At 42.3% G+C, this 26482-nt stretch overlaps 1 protein-coding gene and 1 non-coding gene across 5 annotated transcripts in view; one reads left to right on the top strand and one right to left on the bottom strand.

Annotated features, from left to right (window-relative positions):
• The first annotated feature begins 2184 nt into the window (after positions 1-2184).
• Positions 2185-26482, top strand: part of ZNF148 (zinc finger protein 148) — a 215311-nt gene continuing 191013 nt past the window's right edge. For 2 of the 4 annotated variants that reach the window (XM_053564497.1, XM_053564496.1), the window contains exon 1: positions 2200-2400. The gene's annotated coding sequence lies outside the window, so the exon portion shown is untranslated. Of the gene's footprint in view, positions 2401-2664; positions 3273-26482 lie in introns of those variants that run through there. The other 2 variants (XM_053564494.1, XM_053564495.1) reach the window with 2 other exon arrangements.
• LOC128568199 (U6 spliceosomal RNA) lies at positions 24959-25065 on the bottom strand. The gene has a single exon (XR_008375023.1). It is a non-coding gene; the product is annotated as a U6 spliceosomal RNA (small nuclear RNA).

Genomic DNA, 26482 nt, shown 5'->3' with positions numbered 1-26482 from the left:
GCAACTGCCTGTCCAACCTTGGACTAGAGTCACCATTGTTACTGATCTTGGTAGTCAAGGATAAGAATTCTCTCAAAACAATTAGGCAATCCTCATGTTTTCCTTTGTAAGTGTTTGTCTTCCTTTACCTTCCTGCATATGCACACAGTTTACTATGGTGCTCATATTCTCATTGCAGTGCTCTATTGCTTCACACACATCATTTTCTTTCAGAAAGCCTGTTATTTAGGTTGATGTCTTACTAGAGCTTTATAAGATGTCACCATTGGGGAAAGCTGAGTGAAGGGTAAATGGAACTCCTTGTACTATTCTTACAATGTCTTGCAAGTCTATGATTATTTTGCAATAAAATGTTAAAAAACAAAAAGGTTGAACACCAAGGGCTGGTGTTTGGGGAGGCGAGCAGGAGCACGGAGAAGCAAACCGGGGCTGAGAAATATTTCCCGAAGTTTAACTTGCTCCTCACCAGTACTTCTCCCGTCACCACCTTTATGGTGCTCTTTATTCTGCCAGTTTTAGACAGTTGTTTCTCTACTGTTTCTTAGTTATGGTACTGAACAGGAAACTAGAACTGTTGCTAATGGCAAACCAATCAATCAAGCCCATTGGGTGTAATCTCCCGCCTTCAGCCTTTCACAGTTATTAGTTTTCCCATTGATTAATACTGAGAGTCTGCTTCTTTGCTGCCAGAGGTATATTTTATTTTAACAGCCGAATTTGATGTCATTGCAGGTGCTAGAAGTTGCCAGAAGGCTGTCCTCCAGATAATTGTAGCTTGTCTCACTAGTTTGTTGCAGCAATTAACATTCAGAATATGCACTGTCATCTTATTAAAATTTATATCTTTTTAATGGAAAAAGCACACGGAGAGTTGATTGTGGAGCTGTGGCTTATCCTTGTTCTTCTTAGTTACCTGTGTCTAAATTAAGCTGAACCTCTGGGCCTCAGTTATTTCTAAACAGGCATCATGATCTACTAAGGTTAATGCCTGAGGGAAAATTAACCTTGCAGACACTAATCTAATTCAGTGTCATCACAAGTGCATAATGCGGGAGTTTGGAGTTGAGCCAAAAAGCACTATTCAAATGAACATTCAGCTGGCAAGAGGTGGGAAGGTGGGTGTGGACAAGGGAAAGAGAACTCCAGAAATGGTTAGGTAGCTATTTTAACGCCCTTTCTTTTTTCTCCCCTCAAAGGTTATATTTAAATATTGCAGAGAGGCAGGTGCTAAATAAAATAATCAGATTTTGAAGAACCGCAGTGAAAGTGTTTCATCCCACAGCAAGTTCTGGATACTCAAAATCACTCAACCTTCACCAAACATCTTTTATGTTACATGGCTGACCTTGTGCTAGCGTGGGTCACACAGATGAGTAATTGCAAACCACCGCAGTATGCCCAAGCACTTCAGGGCACCTAGTAAATGTTAGTTGAATGAAGGCACCAATTTGGCTAATGTTACTTAAAGGGCCCCCAAAGGCTGAGACAAGGGTGCACTCCTAGCTCTATAAGCTTCACTACCAAATCTTTGACATACAGACCGTCAAGGTTTGGGATCCAGGTAAACTGAAAAGGAAAAACTATGTCAAGGCTCGGCCCAACGAGGTCCACGGTTGGTTCTCTGGATCTTTATACTCGCACCCTCCATGTGTTTGTAAGACACTAACAGGGTTTACCAGTCTCAAGGGCGCAGGGCAGCATCTTCCGGAACAGGTGGCATTTGGGGTGCTAGAGGCCAAAGACTGGAATTGGGAGGGGAGAGGGCTAGGTAAGAGATGATAAAAGAAAAAGCCAAGAAATTCTGGGAAATAACTTTTCACCTAAGTCCCCGACCCCTCCATTCTCTGAGGCTGGAACGCCCCCGACACAGGAGTCCTCCGCTGCGGGAGCGCTAGGCATTAAGGCTGAGGCGAAGGTAACCTCTTTCAAAGAGATTTCCTCAGTTCCGATCTTTTTCAAAATATTTTGAAAAGATGAGACCCGCGGCTCAGGGCCAGCTTCCCGGGCCACCCTGGGCTGGTGACACGCAGGCGCCGCAACCGAAGCCACGCTGCGTCTTCTTAGCCAGGTCGCCGCGCCAGGGGAGGGCGGGCGCCGCGGAGCGCTTCCCGTGTGCGGGCCTTCCCACAATGCACCGAGCCGGCAGTGGCGGCGGTCGCGGCGGCGCTCTAGCTGCGGCATGTCTGCGTCTCTACTGCTCTGGGAGGAGGAAGAGAAGGAGGAAGAGGAGGAGGAGGAGGGGGAGGAAGAGGAGAAAGGCGCAGGGGTGGGAGCTGTTGCCGAAGCTGCCACAGTAAAAGTTCTCCCCCCTCCCCCCTTCCCCTCCTCTCAAGGCCCCTAGAAAGGTTGGGGCTGCCGCCGCCTGCAGTCCGTGACCGCGCGACTCGGCGCCCGCCCGCGGTAAAGCGCTCGGCCTGGCAGGCCCGGGCCCCGGGGAGGGCGGGGGAGGGGGAGGGGGCGGCGCGCGGGGGGAGCGCGCGGCGGTAACGGCCTGACCCCGGGGGGAGCGAGCCGCAGCGAGGCTGGGGGTGGCCGGGGGACCGGCCAAGGCCGAGGGAACCGCAGGGGCTGGCGGGGGGACGTGAGGAAGCAGGGCGCGGATGGTGGGTTGTGGGGGTGAGAGAGGATAATGACAGGGGTGGCGGAGGCGAGAAGTTGGCCTCCGGGGCTTGAGGGGGGTGTCAGAGGTAGGGAAGGTGGTGGGATGTCTGCACCGGGAGGCCGGAGGGTGCTGGGTGTCGGTGTGAAGAGGCTGAGGAGACACCAGCTCTCTGTCCACCGTGCCTGGTGCAGTGCTTTATGCACCGCAGGCCTCAGTCGCTGTTGCTGCCAGAGTGTGCTCTTTGGGAGAAGGGAAGGGCAGGGGCTGGAGCAAAGGGAATGCTGGCAGGAAACATAGTGGGAGTGTGAGCCGGGAGAGGCCAGAGGAAAGATGCCGGATAGGTGGAGGAATGCAGGGGGTGGCTGTGGAGGAGTCGTGAGGATTCTGGAGGTTGTTCATTGTGCAGTTACGTTAGATGTTTCATTATGGAAAGAACCGAAGCATTTCTAAGGAAAGGAAAGAAGGGATATAAGAGTTCCCGTGAATAGAAAGGATACCGTTTGGAGCAAGAGGGAGTGCTAAATGTTAGAGAAGATGCAGGGAATGCATAATAGAACAGACAGATGTAGTACAATTAATACATATTGGCCTAAGGACTAAAGAGTTATTCCAGATGGGCCAGGATGGCCTAGTTCTGAACCTGTGTGGGCTCTTCAGTAGATGACATCTGGTAAGTGTGGGTCTTGGCTGTGAGTGGGGTCACCGAGAATTAGACGTTGGCTTGTATTTGGGTCTGAGACGTTTTAGACTTGCACCGGTGAATAGGAGAACCTCTGAAACAGACCTTGAGAAAGGGCCTGACCTGTGGGGATTCTCTGGGCCATGGAATTTACATTTTAACAAATTTGAAATACTGTCACTTACCAGAGGCTGAGTGAACACTATCCTGGCAAATGCTGGAATGGAAATTACTTGAGTTGTGGATTTTCTTCTTCACTGCCCAGCTTATCTGGTCCAGGAAAGGTAGTGCTATATTATTCAGCCTGGATAGTAGTACACAAGATTATAATTAATGTCCGGGGTGGGGGTACATGCATGGTAGCCCTTCCTTGGAGATTCCATTTGTAGCTATGTAAATTAGTCTAGTTGGTTAGATTGATTCTGTAACTCTGGGGATGGTGGGATATCTTTTGCCGTTCATAGTTCCTGATGTGAGCTGCTGAAGTCCTCTGGCGAGAGAGTGAATACTGTCTCACTGAGGTATGGTGACATTGAAGAAAATGTAACAGCCAGCAAAAGTGTGGGGCTGCAGAATGGAGGATCTAGAATAGGTTTTGATCATAGGTTGCAAGGTCAGAACTGGTTATTATGAGGTCTAGGAGAACTTGAAGAGATTTTATGATTCTAGAGCCAGGTTGTAGGGAGGATTAGCATCTCAGGAGACCAACCAAGCTCTCTCTGGATTTGCTGAGCTCACACTAGACCAGATTTCTAAAAGACAACACTGGACTAGAACCATACTCTTAAAATTTACCTGGATGTTATTCACCTTTTGTTACTAAGACAAAAACTGTATATACATTGCCTTGTATTTTTTCAACTAAAGAGGTGGTGATAATGCATGTTAAGTATGGAAAATCTTTTTATGAAAGCAGAAGGTCAAAGGATTAATGAAATTTGGAGAGGGAAGGGAAAATTCAATATTTTTTTAGCAAAGACCTCTAAAGGTGGATGAAAATTTTTTTTATTACAATTTTCTTATAGAAATAACCCAGGATTATTATTTAAAAAATTCAGAGAACTTTCTATGTAGGTACATTTAGAATTTTAAAGGGTTTTATTACATAGTATGATGTCCCCATTTTCATTGTCACCATAGTTTGAGAGAACCAGTTTTCCTTTCCTCCTCCTCACCAGCACTGTATGTTATATGTTCTTTCCATTTTTGTAAATAGAATGCATTTAAATATAGTACATCATTTATATTTTTCTCTTAAAATTTTTTTTGTTTTTATATTCTTTTAAATTATTATTAAGTAATACTTGTGTGTGATTTAAGAAATTGTTCTGAAGGGACTTACAATGAAAAGCAATAGCCCCTGTCTTACCTCACCTGTCCACTGCAGTCCCACTTTCCAGAGGCTATTGCTTTTAAGCATTAATTTTTTTTTTTTTTTTTTTGAGACAGAGCCTCAAGCTTTTGCCCTGGGTAGGGCAACCTGGGTAGGTTGCCCTCATAGCAACCTCCAACTCCTGGGCTCAAGCAATTCTCCTGCCTCTGCCTCCCAAGTAGCTGGGACTACAGGTGCCCGCTACAATGTCCGGCTATTTGTTGGTTGCAGCCCTCATTGTTGTTTGGCTGGCCCGGGCTGGATTTGAACACGGCAGCTCAGGTGTATGTGACTGGCGCCTTAGCCACTTGAGCCACAGGCACCGAGCCTAAGCATTAATTTTTGTAGTCTTATGCTTTTTTCTAGGTCTAATAGGCATGTACTACTATTTCTTGTAATAGTCAAATACTGTTATTTATTTATTTATCTATTTTTGAGGCAGAGGTTCACTCTATTGCCCTAGGTAGAGTACCTTGGTGTCATAGCTCACAGGGGGCCTGCCATGATGGCCAGCTAGTTTTTCTATTTTTAATAGAGACTGGGGGGCTGGAGGTCTCGCTTTGCTCAGGCTGGTCTCAAACTCCAGAGCTCAAGCAATAATGCTTTGTCCTCCCAGAATGCTGAGATTACAGGTATGAGCCACCAGGCCCATCCTGTTACTTCTTAATTTATCAAAATGACATTATCAAGTAAGTCAGAAGACTTCTATGATGAAAAGTATTTGTGTTGTTGGCATTATGCCCTTTCTCCTCATCTTTTGATAGTTATTGTTTTAGTTCTTTTATTTGATGTCTTTATATGTTTAAGTAACATGCTTGAACCCTTCAGTTTAGAGTCCCTTTAGTTTCTTGACATCTCCAGTTATGTTAGATGAGGAGTTAAACTAGAAAGAGCTTTCTTTCCTGAAGTAGAGAGAGCAGTTAATAATAAACTGGAAACACTAGGTGAGATGATACAGGGAAGTTTAAATGGACTTGTACAAAAGACTGTGTTGTAGGAAACAGCATCTTTGGAGTATAAGATTTGCTGGTTAGAGATGATGAGTTGAGGGAAGAAGACAGAATGAATTAAAATGGAATTGCAACAATCCTGTAGAAACATGGAAGGGGTGAGACTAAAGTGTCTCTTCTAATCTGGCACTAGTTTAATCTGGAGTAAAATTTGTTCTGGAGCAGGGCACTGGTTTAATTGTTCATCTTGAAATTGGTTGCTGTGTTCTTTGACAGTTTCTGGAGAGTTTTAGTGTGAAAAATCTGGAAATGTATTAAAGTGGCCCTTAAATATTCTTTCCAGGCTTCTATGGTAATTCTTATGTTTTTAGGAAGGAATGGATTGGCATGAGTGTTTCTTTTTTTGTGGGAAAGGAGGGATGGGGAAGTGTACTAAAAAGGAGAGAAGAGGATGAGGGTTTGATGGAAGCTATGATAATTTGGGGGGAGGCTAGAGAAAATGTAAAGAACTGTAAGGGTATTTGGATATGGTTGATTTGAAGGAGATTTACCTTATAATTGTGAGACTAAAATTTATGGCAGATATAAGAGAATTAGCATGTTTAAGTCACTAGTATGTTGGGAATGTGGTAGAAAAACTATACTGCTCATATAGTAGGAAGAGTCATAAAACTGCTTTTGAAATTTGTGGTTTCATATGTAAGACAGCATGATGGATATTGGAAGAATAAAAAAATACTGTATTACTTCTTTTAGGAAGTCTTTTTTAAGTAATGGCACCTCTTGAAAGTCTTCCTTACTTTTAGTAGCAACTGAATTTATGTGTATATTATGTACTGCTAAATTTTGTATTTGTTTATGCAAATTATTCTATGTTTTGCAAATGTGAGATTGTAACTTGCTCTAGAGCTGAGACTTTCTTTAATCTCAGAACATCTTGATTTTTAAGGCTTAATAGATGCCCTTTGAATGCCTTAGAGAAAGTAGCATTCATTGTTGGTGATAATAGCAGGATTGTATGAAATTGCTATTATGGGGGTTTTGTAGACAAAATTGTGTGTCTGTGTTTTGAGAGTGTGAAGGGCAAAAGGAAAGACTGGGGAGGACCTTTAGATACAGAGAAGAAGACAGAATGGATTAAATGGAATTACAAAAAACCTGTAAAAACATGGGAGGAGTGAGACCAAAGCATCTCTTCTAATCTGACACTACTTTAATCTGGAAAAAAACCTGTCTGGAGCAGGGTACTGGTTTAATTTGGGTTTTCTCACCTGAGACTGTTTAGAGATTTTTGATCTGGTTTAAGAATCTTTCTGATTTGATTTAATTCATTTTTAGGATAATAAAAATATCAGATGAAGTTTCTACCCTCAAGGAATTTATAGTATTTACATTCTTTTGGAAGAGAAAGATAGATGTGAAACAATTCAGTAACAGTGTAAGACTTCAGAAAATAGATTTTTTTTTTTTTTTTTTGAGAAAAAATCTCACTATGTCACCCTCAGTTTAGTGCTGTGGCATCACAGCTCACAGCAACCTCAAACTCTTGGGCTTAAGAGATTCTCTTGTCTCAGCCTTCCAAGTAGCTGGGACTACAGGTGCCCACTGCAACGCCTGGCTATTTTCTTTCTTTCTTTTTTTTTTTTTTGTGGTTTTTTGGCCGGGGCTGGGTTTGAACCCACCACCTCCGGCACGTGGGACTGGCGCCCTACTCCTTGAGCCACAGGCGCCACCCCCGGCTATTTTCTTTATTGCAGTTGTCATTGTTGTTTTGTTAGCTGGCTGGGCCGTGTTTGAACCTGCCACTCTCAGTTTAGGTGGCCAGTGCCCTGCCGACTGAGCTACTGGTGCTGCCTTTTTTTTTTTTTGAGACAGAGTCTCACTATGTTGCCCTTGGTAGAATGCTTTGACGTCATAGCTCACAGCAACCTCAAACTGTTGGGGTCCAGTGTGCCCCAGCCTCTTAAGTAGCTGGGACTATAGGCACCTACCACAACACCTGGCTATTGGCTGTTTTTTGTTTAACAGGCCTGGGCTGGTTCAAATGCACCAGCCCTGGTGCATGTGGCTGGCGCCGTAACCACTGAGGTATAGGCGCAGAGCCAAGAAAATAGATTTTTAAAAAGCAAATATTAGGGCGGCGCCTGTGGCTCAGTCGGTAGGGCCCCGGCCCCATATACCGAGGGTGGCGGGTTCAAACCTGGCCCTGGCCAAACTGCAACCAAAAAATAGCCGGGCGTTGTGGCGGGCGCCTGTAGTTCCAGCTACTTGGGAGGCTGAGGTAAGAGAATCGCTTAAGCCCAGAAGTTGGAGGTTGCTGTGAGCTGTGTGAAGCCACGACACTCTATTGAGGGCCATAAAGTGAGACTCTGTCTCTACAAAAAAACAAAAAAAGGCAAATATTAAAATTATATCTCCACATGATGATTTTTATATTTTGGAAGTTTTTTCTTTTTCTTTTTTTTTTGTTTTAGAGTGCTAGGATTACAGGGGTGAGCCACTGTGCCCTGCCTTGGTACACTACTTTTTCTGAATTACATTCCTTCTGAGCTTCTGGCACAGTTCTATATAATTTACCTATTTATCAAGTACCTGTTGTGTGCTGTTGGGGGAGGAGCCCTCCAGAGGTGAGTGAAACCTGGTCCCTCTTTTTTAGGAGTTCATAATCACACATTTATAAATAATTCGAGGTATAATCTTACTCTGAATCTCATTGGTGACAACTCTTATCTCTTTGAAAGTTTTGATTTTTAGAAATGGTAAACATCAGTCAGTATCAAATAGAGTGAATAAAGAATTGTTTTGCTTTAAATTTAGTTAACTGCAAAAATGGGAGTGAGTTTCTTCGTTGACTTACTACCTGATTTTAGAAAACTCAGAGAGGAAGTGGGAAATACTTTGAACAGTAGTGATAGCTTTCCATGTAGTTAGGTACTAAAACATAGGTTGAATGCATCAGATGGTTGAATGGATGGAGTGGATAAATTAGTAAATGGTAGCCTCCCAAGGTAACTTATTTTAAGATAAACACACAGATTTGAATATGTAAATAAATTTTGGGTATATTTGTTAACAGTTTCTTTACCTTGAACAAGATGGTTTATGATTAAGTTCACAAATTAGTTTTACAGATAGTAAGTGCTGTAGGAGTTCAGGGAATGGAGAAATGAACATTGGCTAAGGTTTGGCAAAAGGATTTAAGTGAACCATACTTTAGCTAGATATTTGAAAGGTTTCCTTAGGGATCTCAGAGAGGAACTAAATGGCTCCAAATTTCTCTTGCAGCCCTAGAATGAACCTAGAGTCTGGATCTATTTTTGTCTGAATGCTTTCTGCCTGTTTCATTTTAGCTACTCCCACTGGTTTGTTCCTTTTGAAATTCACATTTGTTGAGTGATGTTAAACCCCTTAAAACAACTGTGGGGTCTGTTTCCATCTATGTCTAGTGTAACTTTTAGTTTTTCTTTTCTGAGTCTGCACCCCACAAATTACTTGGTCTCTGTGAGTGAAGAGCATGAGTCAACTTGGCTGTGTTATCCTGGCATTTTCCTGCATACTTTTCTCAAAGCTGCTTTTTGAATTACAGAATAGAAAACTGGGGGCATGTGTCCAGTAGACGTAAACTTGTTGAATAAATGAATGAATGAGATTATGTTTGAAATAATTTAGGAGCTCTGAGTTATCTATAATATGTTTTCTGTTTCTTTTTCATTTATTTATTAATAAATTGCCTTTTTTCTGCAGAGGACTTGGTGGGGCTGACAAACATATATGCACTAGAAATGAATGGAAATAATTCAAGGAGGTCTAGTTGAAAAGAAGATGAAGAAAGAAAAATCTCTAAATAATATAAGATCTGTCAGTGTGGATGTTAGAGATCTAGGAATAAACTGGAAAGTAAGCAGATGGGGAAGGAAAGAAAGGTGCTATCTGTTAGAAAGGATGATTCTGAGAGAAGGAAGAGATTGAAATATGACAGGTTATGTTTAGAGAACGCTTGAGAAGGTGGAATGTAAAGAGGATTGATTATTTGAAAGGGCTATTTTGAGGATAAGTGTTAACAGAAGTTTGGAATGCAGTGGAAGTTATTTAATTATGTTGATTTATAACTGAAGATTTCAGAAAACGATGAGATGGATTTTCTCTAATAGATAATTCACATTTGTCATATGCAAAAGCATATACTGCTTTGCCGTCAGAAATAAATCCTTTGGGATTTATATTCCAGTAGGAGCTGGACTCGTGCATAAATACCTACACTATGATTACAAATGTTGACATAAGAAAAATACCAAATGTTCCTGAAGTTAAAAGGTAAAAATGCATTTGACTAGGGAAAAGCCTGGGACCACATTTTGGTGGTATAAAAGTAGAATTTTAGTTAGCCTTTAAAGGGATGGGTAGGATTCTGGTTTGGCAGAGATTACTGAAAGAGAGCTTTCCATCTTGGGGGATTAGCATAAGCAAAGATTTGAAGGTGAGAAGCCTCAGATATGTGGGGAATGGTGATTTTTTAATTCTTAAATTGTGACCCACAAAAAGAAATACATGTCACAGAATCAGCTAATATGTACATATATTTATGTTTTTACATATATGTAAAACAAAGTTCTGAATACAGTAACTGTCTTTACCATGTTATATGTACTTGGATGTTTTCTATTGTTTGACTAAAAAGAAAAACGCTGCTTGAGGGGAGAAACAAAGCCAGTTGTCACCCATTAAACTGATTTCATGACCAACTAAATAATTGATCACAACATGTAATTTGGAACACAGGTCATGAATAAGGCATAAAAAAATACAGGGTAGGAAGAATCAGTTGGGATTGGGTAGAAAATTGATGCTCCTGAAAGCTAAGCGGAGTAGTTTGTATTTGATGTGATGTTGTGCTTAGGAAGCAAACATGTTGGGATTTAGTCTTGTCCTTTTTATCTGCTCTGTGATTATGGAGAATTGCTTCCTTTCTGAGTCTCAGTTTTCTCATCAGGAAATTGATAATCATTATACCTTTTTGGCAAGGGTGGTTGTGAGGACTTGAGAATTAAAGTGTGGTAACAAGGTCTAAAGTATGCATATCATTACCTTATAGATGCTGAACTTTTTTGAGTAGAGAATCGAGGCAAGAACTGCAGATTAGATGTTTTAATCTGATAGTAGCTATACCTTAGCTTACAGGATAGCTTGGGGCAGTGTGGTGGTGTAGTACTATTGGAGATGAGAGATACAGTTAGGAAGCTATTGCAGAAAGTAATTCAAGAAAGGCTTGAATTTTAGTAGCAGTAGAATTAGAGTGAAGGAATAGGATGTGATTGGAGGTAGTAAGGAGGGGAAGGTGACTGGAAATTTAGAATTTTGGAAATGTTCAAATGGCAGAAGCCAAAATTGGAATGCATTTTTTGAAGTTTAATGGGGTACATTAAAGTAGATAGTAATAATTTCTTTTATGTAATAGGTGCTCAATTATTTGTTGAATGATTAATATGTAAACTATGGAATGAATTATGAGTAGAGACAGTGATGGATGGATGGGTATGAGGATTGTTTAGATTGAATGTGCTTTTGATGGACTACCAGAATTTATTCATTCAGGAGATTTTTTTTTTTTATATTTCTTTTTTTTTTTTTTTGCAGTTTTTGGCTGGGGCTGGGTTTGAACCCACCACCTCCGGTATATGGGATCAGTGCCTTACTCTGTTGAGCCACAGGCGCCGCCCTTTATACTTTTTATGTATAATTTTCTAGGTGGTATGAAGGATATTTGTTAATATATGACACAACTCAAGTTCTTTAGGAATTTATCCAGGGACAAAACGTATATACATCTATGATAACAAATACTGTAACAGGTTTGGTCAGGGTTGACTTTGTAGAGAACGTTGTGTGTAGCTTAGACCTGAAGGATAAATGGGATTATATATTAGGCAAGATAGTGAGAGTTCGCATTCCAGGTAAAGGGAGTGTGGTATGAGTGATAGTGAGAAAAGTTCTAGGTATGTTTCCTAAACATACCCAGGTTAGTGGTCTATATTAGCTGTAATTTAGGATTCATTTTGAAGAATGGAGGGAAGTAAATCTGGAAAGTAGGTAGAAAAATCTCAAAATCCAGATTAAACCAGATTTTGAAAATTTATTTATTGAAATATATACCATAAAATATTCCATTCTAAAGGGTACAGGTTATTGAGTTTTTCTCAGGTATACATTTATGTTGCTGCCACCCAATTCAGTATATACAATATTTCCAGTATCCCAGAAGGCTCCCTCATGTTTTACTTCCAGGTTGTTACCTTCTCCAACCAAAAATAACTATTATTCTGACCTCTATCATAATAGAGTAGTAGTATGTGTTTTTGAATTTCTTGTAAGTGGAATCATACTTCTGTGTCTAGTTTCTTTCTCTTTTTTTTTTTTTTTTTAAGCATGAGACAAAGTTTATTGAGGAAGAGAAAGGTTTACACAGCAAGAGCAAGATACAGGTTTATAGAACAAGATATGTTTGCCACAGACAACAAATGGACCCCTTGTCGTGACAAAAAAGGCCAATGTCTGGTTTCTTTTGCTCAACCAGCACATTAGTAAGATTCATCCATGTTGCATGCAGTAACAGTTCATTATTTATCATTGCTGTGTGAGATTCCATTATATGACTATACCACAGTGTATTTATTGACACCATGATTGCTGTACATTTAGATGGTTTCTGTTTTTTGGAAGTTTAAGGAGTTCTGCGTCAGTATGCTTCTAGGAGCTATTGATGATTTTTCAATGGGGAAGAAAGAGAGGACTTACTATTCTAATCTGGTGATCTTTTTTTTTTTTTTTTTTTGTAGAGACAGAGTCTCACTTTATCGCCCTTGGTAGAGTGCCGTGGCGTCACACAGCTCACAGCAACCTCCAGCTCCTGGGCTTAGGTGGTTCTCTTACCTCAGCCTCCGGAGTAGCTGGGACTACAGGCGCCCGCCACAGTGCCCGGCTACTTTTTTTTTTGTTGTTGCAGTTTGGCTGGGGCCGGGTTTGAACCCACCACCTCCAGCATATGGGGCCGGCGCCCTACCCGCTGAGCCACAGGCACCGCCCTATCTGGTGATCTTTTTGTAATGACGAGAACCTGGTAACTGGGAGACAGCGTTAGAAGGTTATGGCAAAAGGGTGAAGTCTTGAGGGTCTAAGTTGGGATAGTAATAATGTGAATAAAAGGAAAGGGAGAGATAGAAGAAATATCTCAAAGAGGGCGGTGCCTGTGGCTCATTCGGTAAGGCGCCGGCCCCATATACCGAGGGTGGCGGGTTCAAACCCGGCCCTGGCCAAACTGCAACCAAAAAATAGCCGGGCATGGTGGCGGGCGCCTGTAGTCCCAGCTACTTGGGAGGCTGAGCCAAGAGAATCGCTTAAGCCCAGGAGTTGGAGGTTGCTGTGAGCTGTGTGAGGCCATGGCACTCTACCGAGGGCCATGAAGTGAGACTCTGGCTCTACAAAAAAAAAAAAGAAAAAAGAAATATCTCAAAGAAAGGAAGGGATTGATGGCAAGTGAGTTTTTTTTTGAGACAGAGCCTCAAGCTGTCACCCTGGGGAGAGTGCCATAGCATCACAGCTCACAGCAACCTCCAACTCCTGGGCTCAAGAGAGTCTCCTGCCTCCGCCTCCCAAGTGGCTGAGACTACAGGCACCTGCCACAATGCCTGGCTATTTTTTGGTTGTAGCCATTGTTGTTTGGTGGGCCCAGGCTGGATTCGAACCCGCCAGCTTAGGTGTATGTGGCTGGCGCCTTAGCCGCTTGAGCCACAGGTGCGAGCCGGCAAGTGAGTTTTTGGGAAACAGTGGAGAAAAAGTTAGGGGAGGCTCTAGGGTTTTTGATCTAGATGACTGAGTAGTGGTGTCATTAACAGAAATTATTGGATCAGTTAGCACAACTATTTTGGTGTTTTAAGACACATTTACTTAGTGTGTGAAGCACCAATGAAAGTATTTATGGCAGTGGTTCTCAATCTGTGGGTTGCAATCCCTTTGGGGGTTGGACGACCCTTTTACAGGGGTCTCCTAAATACATCCTGCATATCAGATATTTACATTACGATTCATAACACTAGCAAAATTACAGTTATGAAGTAGCAATGAAAATAATTTTATGGTTGGGGGTCACCATAGCATGAGGAACTGTATTAAAGGGTTGTGGCATTAGGAAAGTTGAGAACCACTGTTCTGGGGGAGTTACCTACCTGGAGTTAAAAATACTGGATTGGAATTGAAGAAGGAGGTCCAATAGAGATTTGGGAATACATACATAGAGTTGATAATTGAAGCTACTAATTCTGGATTTGGTAGGGCACTGATGTTTGTGAAATTATTTAGACTGATAATTGAGGTGTTAATTGAAGCAATAGTTAAAAAATCTAGTTAAAAAGAAATCATTATTAAAACAACACCCAACCCCCAAGAAAAAGGAAAAACTCAAAACAGAACAACAAGGGCGGCGCCTGTGGCTCAGTCGGTAAGGCACCTGCTCCATATACTGAGGGTGGCGGGTTCAAACCCGGCCCCGGCCAAACTGCAACCAAAAAATAGCCGGGCGTTGTGGCGGGCACCTGTAGTCCCAGCTACTCAGGAGGCTGAGGCAAGAGAATCGCTTAAGCCCAGGAGTTGGAGGTTGCTGTGAGCTGTGTGAGGCCACGGCACTCTACTGAGGGCCATAAAGTGAGACTCTTGTCTCTACAAAAAAAACAAAACAAAACAGAACAACAAAAAAGAAATCATTATATATTCTGATTCCTCAGAAATTAATTAGATTGTACCAGAAGGTGATGGTTTAAAGATTATTTTTGGGAGCTGGAGAAAGATATCCGTGTGAACATTGAAAATGTAGAAGCCATGCTAAGGGATGAGACCCTGAGTGGGAGAGAATTAGGGAAGCTCCAGGACAGAACTTGGGGAAATACCCACAATTTGGGCTAAGGAGAGGAGTGGTAGTTACTGGAGATAGAATGAAAACAGGGATTAGAGTAAAATCATGTGGTGTAGTGACATAAACAAAGGTAGGTGGGTCAAATGTCATTGCCAAAGAGAAGATAAAAACTTAGGTGGTCAGTCATAGTACTTAGTACATAGATTTTTGGGGGGTGTAGTCTTCAAGAGAACGGTTTAGAGACCAGAACGCATGGGGGTTTTACTGAGTGAGTTGGATAAATACGGAAGCAATGAAAGTAGGAATTAAATTAAGAAGTTTAGTTTAAGAAGGAAGAACAACTCTTATTCCAAAACTGGAGTCAAGACATAACATAACAGATGGTTGAAGATACAGCATTTTAGAAACTGAAGAGGATTTGATTACAGGTGGAGGTGTGATTTGAGGGAATTTTACGGAAGAGATTGAGTATTTGATGGGATTAAGGATTAAATATGAAAATGATTTTGATTAGTCAATGAGATAGAGAGTTGTATTTAGAATGAATCTGTTGTGGAAGATTTCATAGCTTTTTGGTGGTGCTTAACACCCAGTGTGTGGGAGTGGAGAAAACAGATGGTGAGGATTTGTCTGTCACTGGGGAGATGTGTATTGAGTATAATGAAAGGTCATGATGTTCTGGAGAGGGCAGTGTTAAAGGCTGATGGACAGGCTTAAATTATGTAGGGGGATGAGTGAAGTCAGACGAAAGTAAAGAGCAGGTGTACAAGTATTGTAGACTCTAAAGTGGTTGTGGTTTTTAAAAAAAGGGTGTCTCTGAAGTTACAATCCAAGTGGCATAGCACTTTCAGTTGATGATCTGTTTTCAGTATATGTGTATGGCTAGGTGAAGTGCAGGTGAAGGTTTAAAAAAAACTGCAAAGCAATTTTTTTGGTGCTACGAAAACAGTGGGAGTGGCCTTGGGAGCAAGAAGCAGTCCGTTCTTTTATAAAGCTAGAGAAGTAGAAGAATGATATAGCTAAGTCCAGAAAAAGTCAAGCTTCAGATGAGGAAATGGTGACAGCCGTTCACGCAAGAGAGGATAGTGATCCTAATTGTTGCTGTGACATGGGGATTGAGAGAAATAGATGAATTTGTTACATTTACCAGTTCTTTCTGTTTATTTATGAAGTAATACTTGTAAACTTATAGCTATTCATTTCTAATATACTGGTACACATTCAGCTGAGAAATATTTGTGGATTAGAAAATAGGCATTGAAAAGATGAGGTGGAGGTGTATTAACGGTGAAGTGGAGGTGAAAGGTAAAAGATGTAGGGCAGTTTGTTGACAATAGAACATGGACAAGCTGGTAAATAGCTGGATTGGAAAGGAATGAGGAAGTTAGAGTTGACCTGAGAACAAGATGAGAGGAGAGGTGTAGCTTATAGCAGAGCATGTGGAGAAAATCTGCTACCTCGGAAATAACTAATGCCTGCCTATTCCTTCTCTGTGCAAATAAGAGCAGTTTACGCCACCCATGTTATTAAAAAGATGATAGTATATCATGTACATATTTTATTTATTTATTTATTTTTTTTGAGACAGCCTCAAGCTGTTGCCCTGGGTAGAGTGCTGTGGCATCACAGCTCACAGCAGCCTCCAACTCCTGGGCTCAAGCGATTCTCTTGCCTCTGCCTCCCAAGTAGCAGGGACTACAGGTGCCCGCCACAATGCCTGGCTGTTTTTTGGTTGCAGCCGTCGTCGTTGTTTGGTGGGCCCTGGCTAGATTAGAACCCGCCAGCTCAGGTGTATGTGGCTGGTGCCTTAGCCGCTTGAGACACAGGTGCCGAGCCCATGTACATGTTTTTATTTATTTATTTTTTTTTGTAGAGACAGAGTCTCACTTTATGGCCCTCGGTAGAGTGCCGTGGCCTCACACAGCTCACAGCAACCTCCAACTCCTGGGCTTAAGCGATTCTCTTGCCTCAGCCTCCCAAGTAGCTGGGACTACAGGCGCCTGCCACAATGCCCGGCTATTTTTGGTTGCAGTTTGGCCGGGGCGGGTTTGAACCTGCCACCCTCGGTATATGGGGCCGGCGCCTTACCGACTGAGCCACAGGCGCCGCCCCCACGTACATGTTTTTAAAAAATACTATCAGTGTCTGGGTGCAGTGGTTCACACCTGTAATCCTAGCACTTTGAGAGGTCAAGGCAGATGGTTTTGCCTGAGCTTACAAGTTGGAGACCAGCCTGAACCAGAGCAAGACCTCGTTTCTAAGAATAGCTGGGTGTCGTGATGGGTGCCTATAGTGCCAGCTACTTGGGACGCTGAGGCAACAGGATCACTTAAGTCCAAGAGTTTAAGGTTGCTGTGAGCTGTGACTCCACAGCACTCTACTGAGGGTGACAAAGTGAGATTCTGTCTCAAAAAAAAAAAAAAAAATACTGGGTGGCACCTATGGCTCAGTGAGTAGGGCGCCGGCCCCATATGCCAAGGGTGGCGGGTTCAAACCCAGCCCCGGCCAAACTTTAACAAAAAAATAGCTGGGTGTTGTGGCGGGCGTCTGTAGTCCCAGCTGTTTGGGAGGCTGAGGCAAGAGAATCGCGTAAGCCCAAGAGTTAGAGGTTGCTGTGAGCCGTGTGACGCACGGCACTCTACCCGAGGGCGGTACAGTGAGACTCTGTCTCTACAAAAAAAAAAAAAAAAATACCATCAATGACAAAGACATTGAGATTGTTGATCTCTACCTGAGTGCTTCAAAACTATATCACACATTTTATTTGAAAAAATTGGCAATAATTTGTATACGTAAAGAGGTTCAGGTGAAAAGTGGAAAAGAATGTGGTGGGTGGTTAGAAGATGTCTTAAAGAATCTAAAATTGGCCTTTTCTTTTCTTCTTTTTTTTTGAGACAGGCTCACTTTTGTTGCCCCAGGCTAGAGTGATATGGCATAAACAGCTCACAGCAACCCCAAACTCCTGGGCTCAGGCAATTCTCCTGCCTCAGCCTCCCGAGTAGCTGGGACTTCAGGCCCCCACCACAATTCAGGGCTATTTTTGTATTTTTAGCTGAGATGGGGGTCTTGCTTTTTTTCAGGCTGGCCTCAAACTCTGGAGCTCAAGGAACCTTCTTGCCTCAGCCTCACACCTGTGCTAGGATTACAGGTGTCAGTCACCACTACTTGTCCCAAATGCCCAGTTTTAGATTTTTGGTTGTTAATCAACCTCTTATTACTGAGATAAATCCTACGTGGTCAAGGTGCATAATTCTTTTTAATGTTGGTAGCTTTGATTTGATAATATAGTGGAACCTCTGTAAGTTCACCACCCAAGGGACTGTCACAACAAGTGAACATATGGAGATGGTCAACATAAGGAATTTCCATTGAGTATATGTGGTACCTGTCCTGTCTATGAAAATTAGGTCAACTTGAGGTGGTCAATGTAGGGAGGTGGTTAACTATGGAGGGTCTATTAGATAAAATGAAAATTTGCTTTTTTCCCCCTAAATTTTGAGCATTATAACCTTATTTTCTTTTGAGATAGAGTCTCATTTTGTTCCCTTTGGTAGAGTCATAGAGTAGAGCCATGGGGTCATACCTCTCAGCAACCTCAAACTCTTGGACTCAAGGGATCCTCTTGCCTCAGCCTCGTGGGAGTAGCTGGGACTATAGGTGCTTGTCACAGAATCCGGCTATTTTTAGAGATGGGGTCTTGCTCTGGCTCAGGCTGGTCTGGAACTCCTGAGCTCAAGCTATCCACCCACCTCAGCCTCTCAGAGTGCTAGGATTACAGACATGAGCCACTGTGCCAGGCATAACCTTAGGAATTAAAACCTTTTTCATCTAAGTTTCATGCACTTAACTTTCATCGATGATATTTAGATCTAGACCAAGACCCTTATTCATTGGCTTTTGTTTCTGCTCCCAAACTTTAGCTTGTCTAGTCTGTAGTAGTAGTAATTTTTTGTCAAACTTTGTCTTCCATCATCTTTTCCTTTGAACTGTTAAAGACTTGACTTTTTTTTTTTTTTTTGCAGTTTTTGGCCGGGGCTGGGTTTGAACCCCCCACCTTCGGCATATGGTGCCGGTGCCCTACCCCTTTGAGCCACAGGCACCGCTGTAAAGACTTGACTTTTCAGGTACTTATTATCTTACTGTGGTTTTGGGATGGTCCCTCAGGCCCTTGGTATGGTCTTGGCAACTGACTTTTTTTTTTTTGCGGCAGTCTCAATCTGTCATCGTGGGTAGAGTACTGTGGCATCGTACCTCACAGCAACCTCCAACTCTTGGGCTCAAGTGATCCTCTTGCTTCACTTTTTCTAGTTTTAGTAGAGACAGGGGTCTTGCTTTTGCTCAGGCTAGTCTCGAACTCCTGAGCTCAAGCAGTCCACCTGCCTTGGCCTCCCAGAGTGCTTAGGATTACAGGTGTGAGCCTCTGTGCCCAGCCAGCAACTGACCTTTTTAACCCTGGAGGGACCAGTGCTATCTTCATCAAACCTTTGTATATGCATTATATTCCTTATGTGATTATTTTCACCCTCCTAACAAAGAATACTTTACTCTTCTGTTAAGAGTTTTTGAGGTCAGTTCATATTTCAGAGAGAGCATATTTAAGGCAGAAACATAAAGTATGACAGGGCAGAAAATACATCGTATTGGTGTTTCATCCCAGTGTTGTGTTGCTTCAGGATTGGTTTCAGCATCTAGCTCTAGGGCATTCACTACTTCCTTAACTTCTACATCTAGTCTTTTACTAAATCTAATAATTAAGGATTTTTGGAGATCAGAACTTTGAAGGCCTGAGAGGGCCCAGATATATCACTTTGCTCAATTTAAAAAACATGGCTGTAATCAGCAGTAGCCCTGTCTGGTTTGGTCAAGAATTATTTCCAGGACCTGCCCATACATCCCTGGGCCTTGTTGGGTGGGGATGTGTTCTGAATATTTGGGTGGATTGTGTGAGTTAGACTAGTGATGGAAATCTTAAGGATGGCGTTGGAAAGGATTATACATAGTAGAAATGGAAAGAAGTATGTTTTAGGTGATAATTATATTGATTTGACATTGATAAAGGACTTCACAAGATAAGGGTTGGATGCCTGATTTAGGTTGGTATGGAGGAGTTTAATTGTAAATTTGAGAAGGGCCAGTATCTGAGGGACTGGAATGAAATATATACTTTGGTGTTCTGTAGGATCCTGTATATGTGTGCTTGTCATATGTATACACCTGTATATGTAGATACATATAATGGTGGGAGAATTTGTTCATTTGATTAGGTTATATAATTGTTAGGGAACTGAGCCTGGTAATCTTGAGTTATCAGTGATTCAAACAGATTGTTAGAGAATGTCTGGAAAGATTGTTGTCAGGTTATTGGGGCTTGCTTAGGAAATGAAGCTTTTAGTGACTATGGTGGCTTCTCCATTAGGTTCACAAAATTTGAGGGCAGTTTGGTAAATTTGTGTGTTAAGTTGTAAAGTATTACATTTGAGGGAATGAGGGAACACAAAAATGCAGTGCTTTAGAAGGTTATTTATGAAATCATTTGGTAGGAGCTGATAAAAATTAACGAAAGTTGTGGAGATTTTGAATAGCTAAGTGGGAGATGTAATGGAAGGGATTTATGAAGCTACAGATATAAGAAAAGTAAATTTTAAAAGAGTAAAATGGAAAGATGGTTTAGAGAAGACTTTTCTTTTTGGAAAATACAGCTCTTCCTTTAAAAACAGCAAGGCAAGGGAAAACTAAAATGAGTAAATTAAGGTATGGAGAAGAGTAAGAGGAAAGATTAAGGGAGAGGTTACTGAAAGATTTCTTATTGTAAGGCCGTGTGATACTACAAGACTGCTCTGTGGTTGTTGGAACACTACTTCTGATTACTGGTTCGGTGAGGAGAGGGGTTTAAATTGGCCCTCGGTAGAGTGCCGTGGCCTCACACAGCTCACAGCAACCTCCAACTCCTGGGCTTAAGCGATTCTCTTACCTCAGCCTCCCGAGCAGCTGGGACTACAGACACCCGCCACAACGCCCGGCTATTTTTTGGTTGCAGTTTGGCCAGGGCTGGGTTTGAACCCGCCACCCTCGGTATATGGGGCCGGCGCCTTACCGACTGAGCCATAGGCGCCGCCCGTGTTTTTATTTCTTAAGAAACCCGAAGAGTAGGGAGCCCTTATAGTCCCAGGGTTTGGGAGTGTAGGTCCAATCTGACCAGCTGCACGGGCAGTACTTCGCTGGCAACCCGCGGGATGGCTAGCGGAGCAGCGGCGTGGAGCTGCGTGGTGGCCGTGGGGATTTGTGCACTCACCGGCCCCGAAGAGAGGAGGGGCGCCAATTGTGAGCAGGCCTGGGGCCCTAGCGGCTGGGGCTGGAAGGAGGGGCCTTCGCTGAAAGTGCCTGTAGACCTCCGCACGCGGCTTCCACGGCTTCCTTTTGTGGTGCGTGTGTGTTTAACATGTGGAGTAGAAGGGAGAAGCCGGGGCGTGTGTGTGCGTGTGTGTGTGTGTGTGTGTGTTTTAACATGTGGAGTAGAAGGGAGAAGCCGGGGCTTTTCTTGCCTGGGTGGCTGGCGCGCCTGCAGCCTAACGTGTATGTGTGTATTTAACTTGCCCGAGTGGAAGGGAGAAGCCGGAGCTTTTCTTGGCCCTGTGGCTGGCTTGCCTGGGGCCTCAGCCGGCTGTGGGGCCCCTCTGCTGTCCGGCCTCCCAGACACCGCGTCTTCCGGGTCTGCCTGGCTGGAACAGAGTCAGTGTTCCTTCTCCCAACGAGGTGCGAAAGTTTGTGAGTGGCCTGTTTGACACTTGTCCCCCGAAGGCTAGCGGACAGCTTTCCCTGTTATCCCTGTTTTTACAAGTCTTTTACAAGTTTACAATTTTTATGTCTGCGAAAAGGTCAGCAGGTAACTTGGTCTACTAGAGAGTTTTTTGCTTGATATCAAAAGCAAAAAAATGTTATCACCCAGTCCTTACATTGGTTGGGATAGTAAAATCTGCATGTTTAATGGAAAGTACAATCCTAAGGCCTTTCCAGAGAATTGGGCTATGGGGCAAAACTTTTGCTCTCCAGACTTTGTAAAGCACTTTTTACAGTGCCAGGAAAGAACTATTTATGTAGTAGAATAAAAGTTATTGTTAGGAAATGTAAAAGTTGAAGCTTTTCCCAACAGCTTGAATTTAAAACAGCTTTTTTTTTTTTTACATAATAATTATGATTTTAGTTTACATATAGAATTTTGCAAAATTGGGTCTGGTGTGAATAAAATAAGAGTTATTTCTTTTTTTTTTTAGTTATTTCTTAATTTTATAGAGGGCAATGGTAAAGTCACACGGTTTTGAAATGTTAACTGTTGCTGTAAGTAAAATCCTATTCAGATTTTTAGATTTAATAAACTTAAACATTTGCAGTTGCCCTTTGTGTGCAGAAGGAAGTCCTGGGTTTCTCTGTGGTTGTTTCTGGGCAGATTTTTAGTATTGTCAGCATGAAACGCATGTAGAACCTTAACCTGAGTGAATAATTTGCTTGCGATTACCAGTCTGTTTTGCAGTTGTGAATAGACTCTGGGTCTCTTATTCCTAGTCTGGTGACCAATCCAAGAATAGACTAAGGAAACTGGTTATTTGTCTGTTCGGTGGAAAATATGGCTGAGTCAAAAAGTGAATGCGTGAACATTACTAGATTTCTTTAAAAATACAAAGCACATGAAGATATTCCTCATTTTTAACTTTTAATGGGATTTGTACCACATTTACATATGATTAATACAGATAGATTGTTTATAATATTTAACTGTGGGTGGATATGTTTTTCTTGTCTCTATACTCAGTCTTAGAGAATAGAGTAATTTGATAATGTTTAGCCTCCTCAAATGTTAGAGAAGGGGGAATTATGTTAATTTCATTAATCTCTTTTAAAAACCTTTGCACTTCTTTATTGGGAGTGCTTAACAAAGTTAAGGATGGAATACCTATAGATTTCCCTCACAGCTTTATATACTTTTAGTCTGATTGTTACTACATAACACAATATTTGGTTAATGTCAGTAGGTCTCATACAAAGGGTACCTTTTAAATAGTATGAGTTGCAATTGGACTTTTTTGTTTTGTTAGAAGACATTACTAGCCTTTCCTCCTATCACAAAACAAAAACAGTGTTTCTTTTTCTTCCTTCCCATCTTTAAAAAACCCTGGAAATTTTTAATACAATGGTTCTCAAACCAGAGATGATTTTGTCAATATCTGCAGATGTTTTGGGTTGTCATGCTGGGGAATTCTACTGGCATCTAGTGAGTAGTTGTTAACCATGTTAAGATGCATGCTACAGTCCCCACAAATAGTGAAATTATCCAGTGCAGAATGTGAATTGATGTTGAGAAACTCTGATCTAAGGCCGAATTCGTGGCTCATGCTTGTAATCCTAGCACCCTGGGAGGCTGAGGCAGGTGATTGGCTTAAGCTGTGGAGTTCAAGATCAGCTGGACCAATAGTGAGACCCTGGTCTCTTAAAAAAACTAGCTGGGTATTTGTGGTGGAAACCTATAGTCCATCTACTTGGGAGGTTGAGGCAAGAGAATCCCTTGAGTCCGAGAGTTTGATGTTGCCGTGAGCTCTGACTCCATGACACTGTATGGAGGGTGACGAAGTAAGACTCTGTCTCCAAAAAAAAAAGAAAAAGGAAGCCTTGATCTTATATATTGAGAATAACATTCTCTCAAATGATTTAATCCTATGAAAGTTATTTGTAATGGAATTTGTATTTCTATATCATACATGTTATAAATCTTGTCATTAGAATAATTATGGGTGGGGCGGCGCCTGCAGCTCAGTGAGTGGGGCGCCGGCCCCATATGCCGGGGGTGGAGGGTTCAGGCCCAGCCCCAGCCAAACTGCAACAACAACAAAAAAAACTTAAATGTGAGTTTATCCAGCACACAAATGTTTAAAAATTAAACTTTTTTAAAAAAAAGAATAATTATGCGTTAGAGGTTATGGAGTATATTAGAACATAGGATTTTGGAGCTGGAAGATTAACAAATATAATTAATCCTTCAGTATGCTGGTAAAGAAACTGAATTGCAGCGAGATTGTGACTTACCCAAGTTCCCATAGTTAATGCAGAACTTAGGTCTCTTGTTATATCTCAGTTTTAATTTAAATCATTACTAAGGTAAAAGATATTTTATCATTTTTGCTTGATAAATTATTCAAAATTTTAAAAGAATTGCTTTGTGAGAAATACAATTTTTCAGTAAATTCTAGATACTTTTTTCAGATTCACAAATGTTTGTTGATTCTTTAGTGTGGTATTGTAACCACTGTAAGCTTTTCATGATCTGTTTTTTTTCTTTTCTTTTTTTTTTCGAGACAGAGCCTCAAGCTGTCGCCTGGGTATAGTGCTGTGGTATCACAGCTCACAGCAGCATCCAACTTCTGGGTTTAAGCGATTTTCCTGCTTCTTCCTCCCAAGTAGCTGGGACTACAGGCTCTCGCCACAACACCCGGCTATTTATTTATTTATTTTTTTTGAGAGGAGAGTCTTACTTTGTCACCTAGGTAGAGTGCTGTGGCATCATAGCTCACGGTAACCTCAAACTCTTGGGCTCAAGAGATCCTCTTGTCTCAGCCTCCCAAGTTGTTGGGTCTACAGGTGCTTGCCACAGTACCTGGCTATTTTTAGAGATGGGGGTCTCACTCTTGCCCAATCTGTTCTCCAAGTCCTGAGCTCAGGCAATGCATTTGCCTCTCAAAGTGCTAGGATTATAGGCCCTTTTTTTTTTAAGAGACAGAGTTTCACTTGGTCACTCTCAGTACAGTGCTGTGGTGTCACAGCTCACAGCAACCTTCAGCTCTTGGGCTTAGGCGATTCTCTTGCCTCAGCCTCCCGAGTAGCTGGGACCACAGGTGCCTGCCACAACGCCCGGCTATTTTTTTGTTGCAGTTTGGCTGGGGCCAGGTTTGAACCTGCCACTCTCAGTATATGGGGCCAGCGCCCTACTCACTGAGCCACAGGCACTACCCTTTTTTTTTTTGAGACTGAGTTTGGCTCAGTTGCCTCCACTAGAGTGTATAGTGTCCTTGTAGCTAGCTGCAACTTAAAACTCTAGGGTTCAAGCTATCTTCCTGCCTCAGCCTCCTGAGAAGCTGGGACTACAGAGGGTGTGCAACATTCTTTGCTAAAAAAAATTTTTTTTTTTTTTTTTTTTTGCTATTCTGGGTTCCTTGCATTTCCATGTGAATTTTGGGATCAACCTATCAATTTCTGAAAAGACAAGACAGCTGAGATTTTTGATACAGATTGATTTAAATCCGTAGACCAATTTTAAGAGTATTGCCCCCATCTACTCCACAACATGGAATGTCTTTCCAGTTTTTTAGATCTTCTTTAATTTTTTCAGTAGTGTTTGTAGTTTTCATTGTTACGAAATTCTTTTGTAAAATTTGCTCCAAAGTACTTTGTTCTTTTTTTTTTTTTTTTAAATATGGAATGCTTCATGAATTTGCGTGTCATCCTTGCACAGGGGCCATGCTAATCTTCTCTGTATTGTTCCAATTTTAGTATATGTGCTGCTGAAGTGAGCACCATACCTAGCAAATTTTTAAAAATAATTTTTATAGGCACAGGTTCTCTCTGTGTTGTCTAAGCTGATCTCGAACTCCTGCCCTTAAGTGATCTTCATGCCTCAACCTCCCAAAGTGCTGGAAACATCTGCTTTTTATTTATCTATTTTGAGACAGAGTCTTACTATGTTGCCCTCGGTAGAGTGCTGTAACATCACAGCTCACAGCAACCTCAAACTCTTGGGCTTAAGGGATTCTCTTTTTTTTTTTTTTTTTTTGTAGAGACAGAGTCTCATTTTATGGCCCTCGGTAGAGTGCCGTGGCCTCACACAGCTCACAGCAACCTCCAACTCCTGGGCTTAAGCGATTCTCTTGCCTCAGCCTCCCGAGTAGCTGGGACTATAGGCGCCCGCCACAACGCCCGGCTATTTTTTGGTTTTGCAGTTTGGCCGGGGCCGGGTTTGAACCCGCCACCCTCGGTATATGGGGCCGGCGCCCTACCGACTGAGCCACAGGCGCCGCCCCAAGGGATTCTCTTGCCTCAGCCTCCCAAGTAGCTGGGACTATAGGCACCTGCCACAATGACCAGCTGTTTTTCTGTTGTAGTTATCATTGTTGCTTAGTTGGCTTGGGCTGGATTCAAACCCACCATCCTCGGTATATGTGGCCAGCGCTGTAACCACTGTGCTGTGGGTGCTGAGCCAGAAACCATCTTCCTTTTAAAAAATATTTGAAACATTAAAAAAGACCATGTACAATTTTTTTTTTTTTTGGAGACAAACTCTCACTTTGTCTTCCTCGGTAGAGTAGCTGTGGCATCATAGCTCACAGCAACCTCATACTCCTGAACCCCAGCAATTCTCTTGCCTCAGCCTCTCAAGTAGCTAGGATCACGGTCACCCACCACAATGCCTGACTATTTTTTTGTTGCATTTGTCATTGTTTTGCTGGCTGGGGCTGGGTTTGAACCTGCCAGCCTTGGTGCATGCTACCTGCACCAAGCCTCTTGCCTCAGTTTTTCTTTTTTTTTTTCTTGTAGAGACAGAGTCTCACTTTATGGCCCTCGGTAGAGTGCCATGGCATCACACAGCTCACAGCAACCTCCCATTCCTAGGCTTAGGGAGGTTCCTAATCAACCTCCCGAGTAGCTGGGACTACGGGTGCCCGCCACAACGCCCAGCTATTTTTTTGTTGCAGGTTGGCTGGGGCTGGGTTTGAACCCTCCACCCTCGGTATATGAGGCTGGCGCCTTACCGACTGAGTCACAGGCACCGCCCAGTTTTTCATTTTTAGTAGAGATGGGGTCTCACTCTTGCTCAGGCCGTTCTTGAACTCCTAAGCTCAAGTAATCCACCTGCCTTGACCTCCCAGAGTGCTAGGATTATAGGCATGAACCACGGGCCTGGCCAAAGACTACATATAATTAAATTAAAGTAATT

The sequence above is a fragment of the Nycticebus coucang genome, chromosome 16, assembly GCF_027406575.1.
Source record: "Nycticebus coucang isolate mNycCou1 chromosome 16, mNycCou1.pri, whole genome shotgun sequence".
Taxonomy (NCBI): domain Eukaryota; kingdom Metazoa; phylum Chordata; class Mammalia; order Primates; family Lorisidae; genus Nycticebus; species Nycticebus coucang.
The sequence above is the reverse complement of the archived record's forward strand: the minus strand, read 5'-3'. Positions and strand labels throughout refer to the sequence as shown.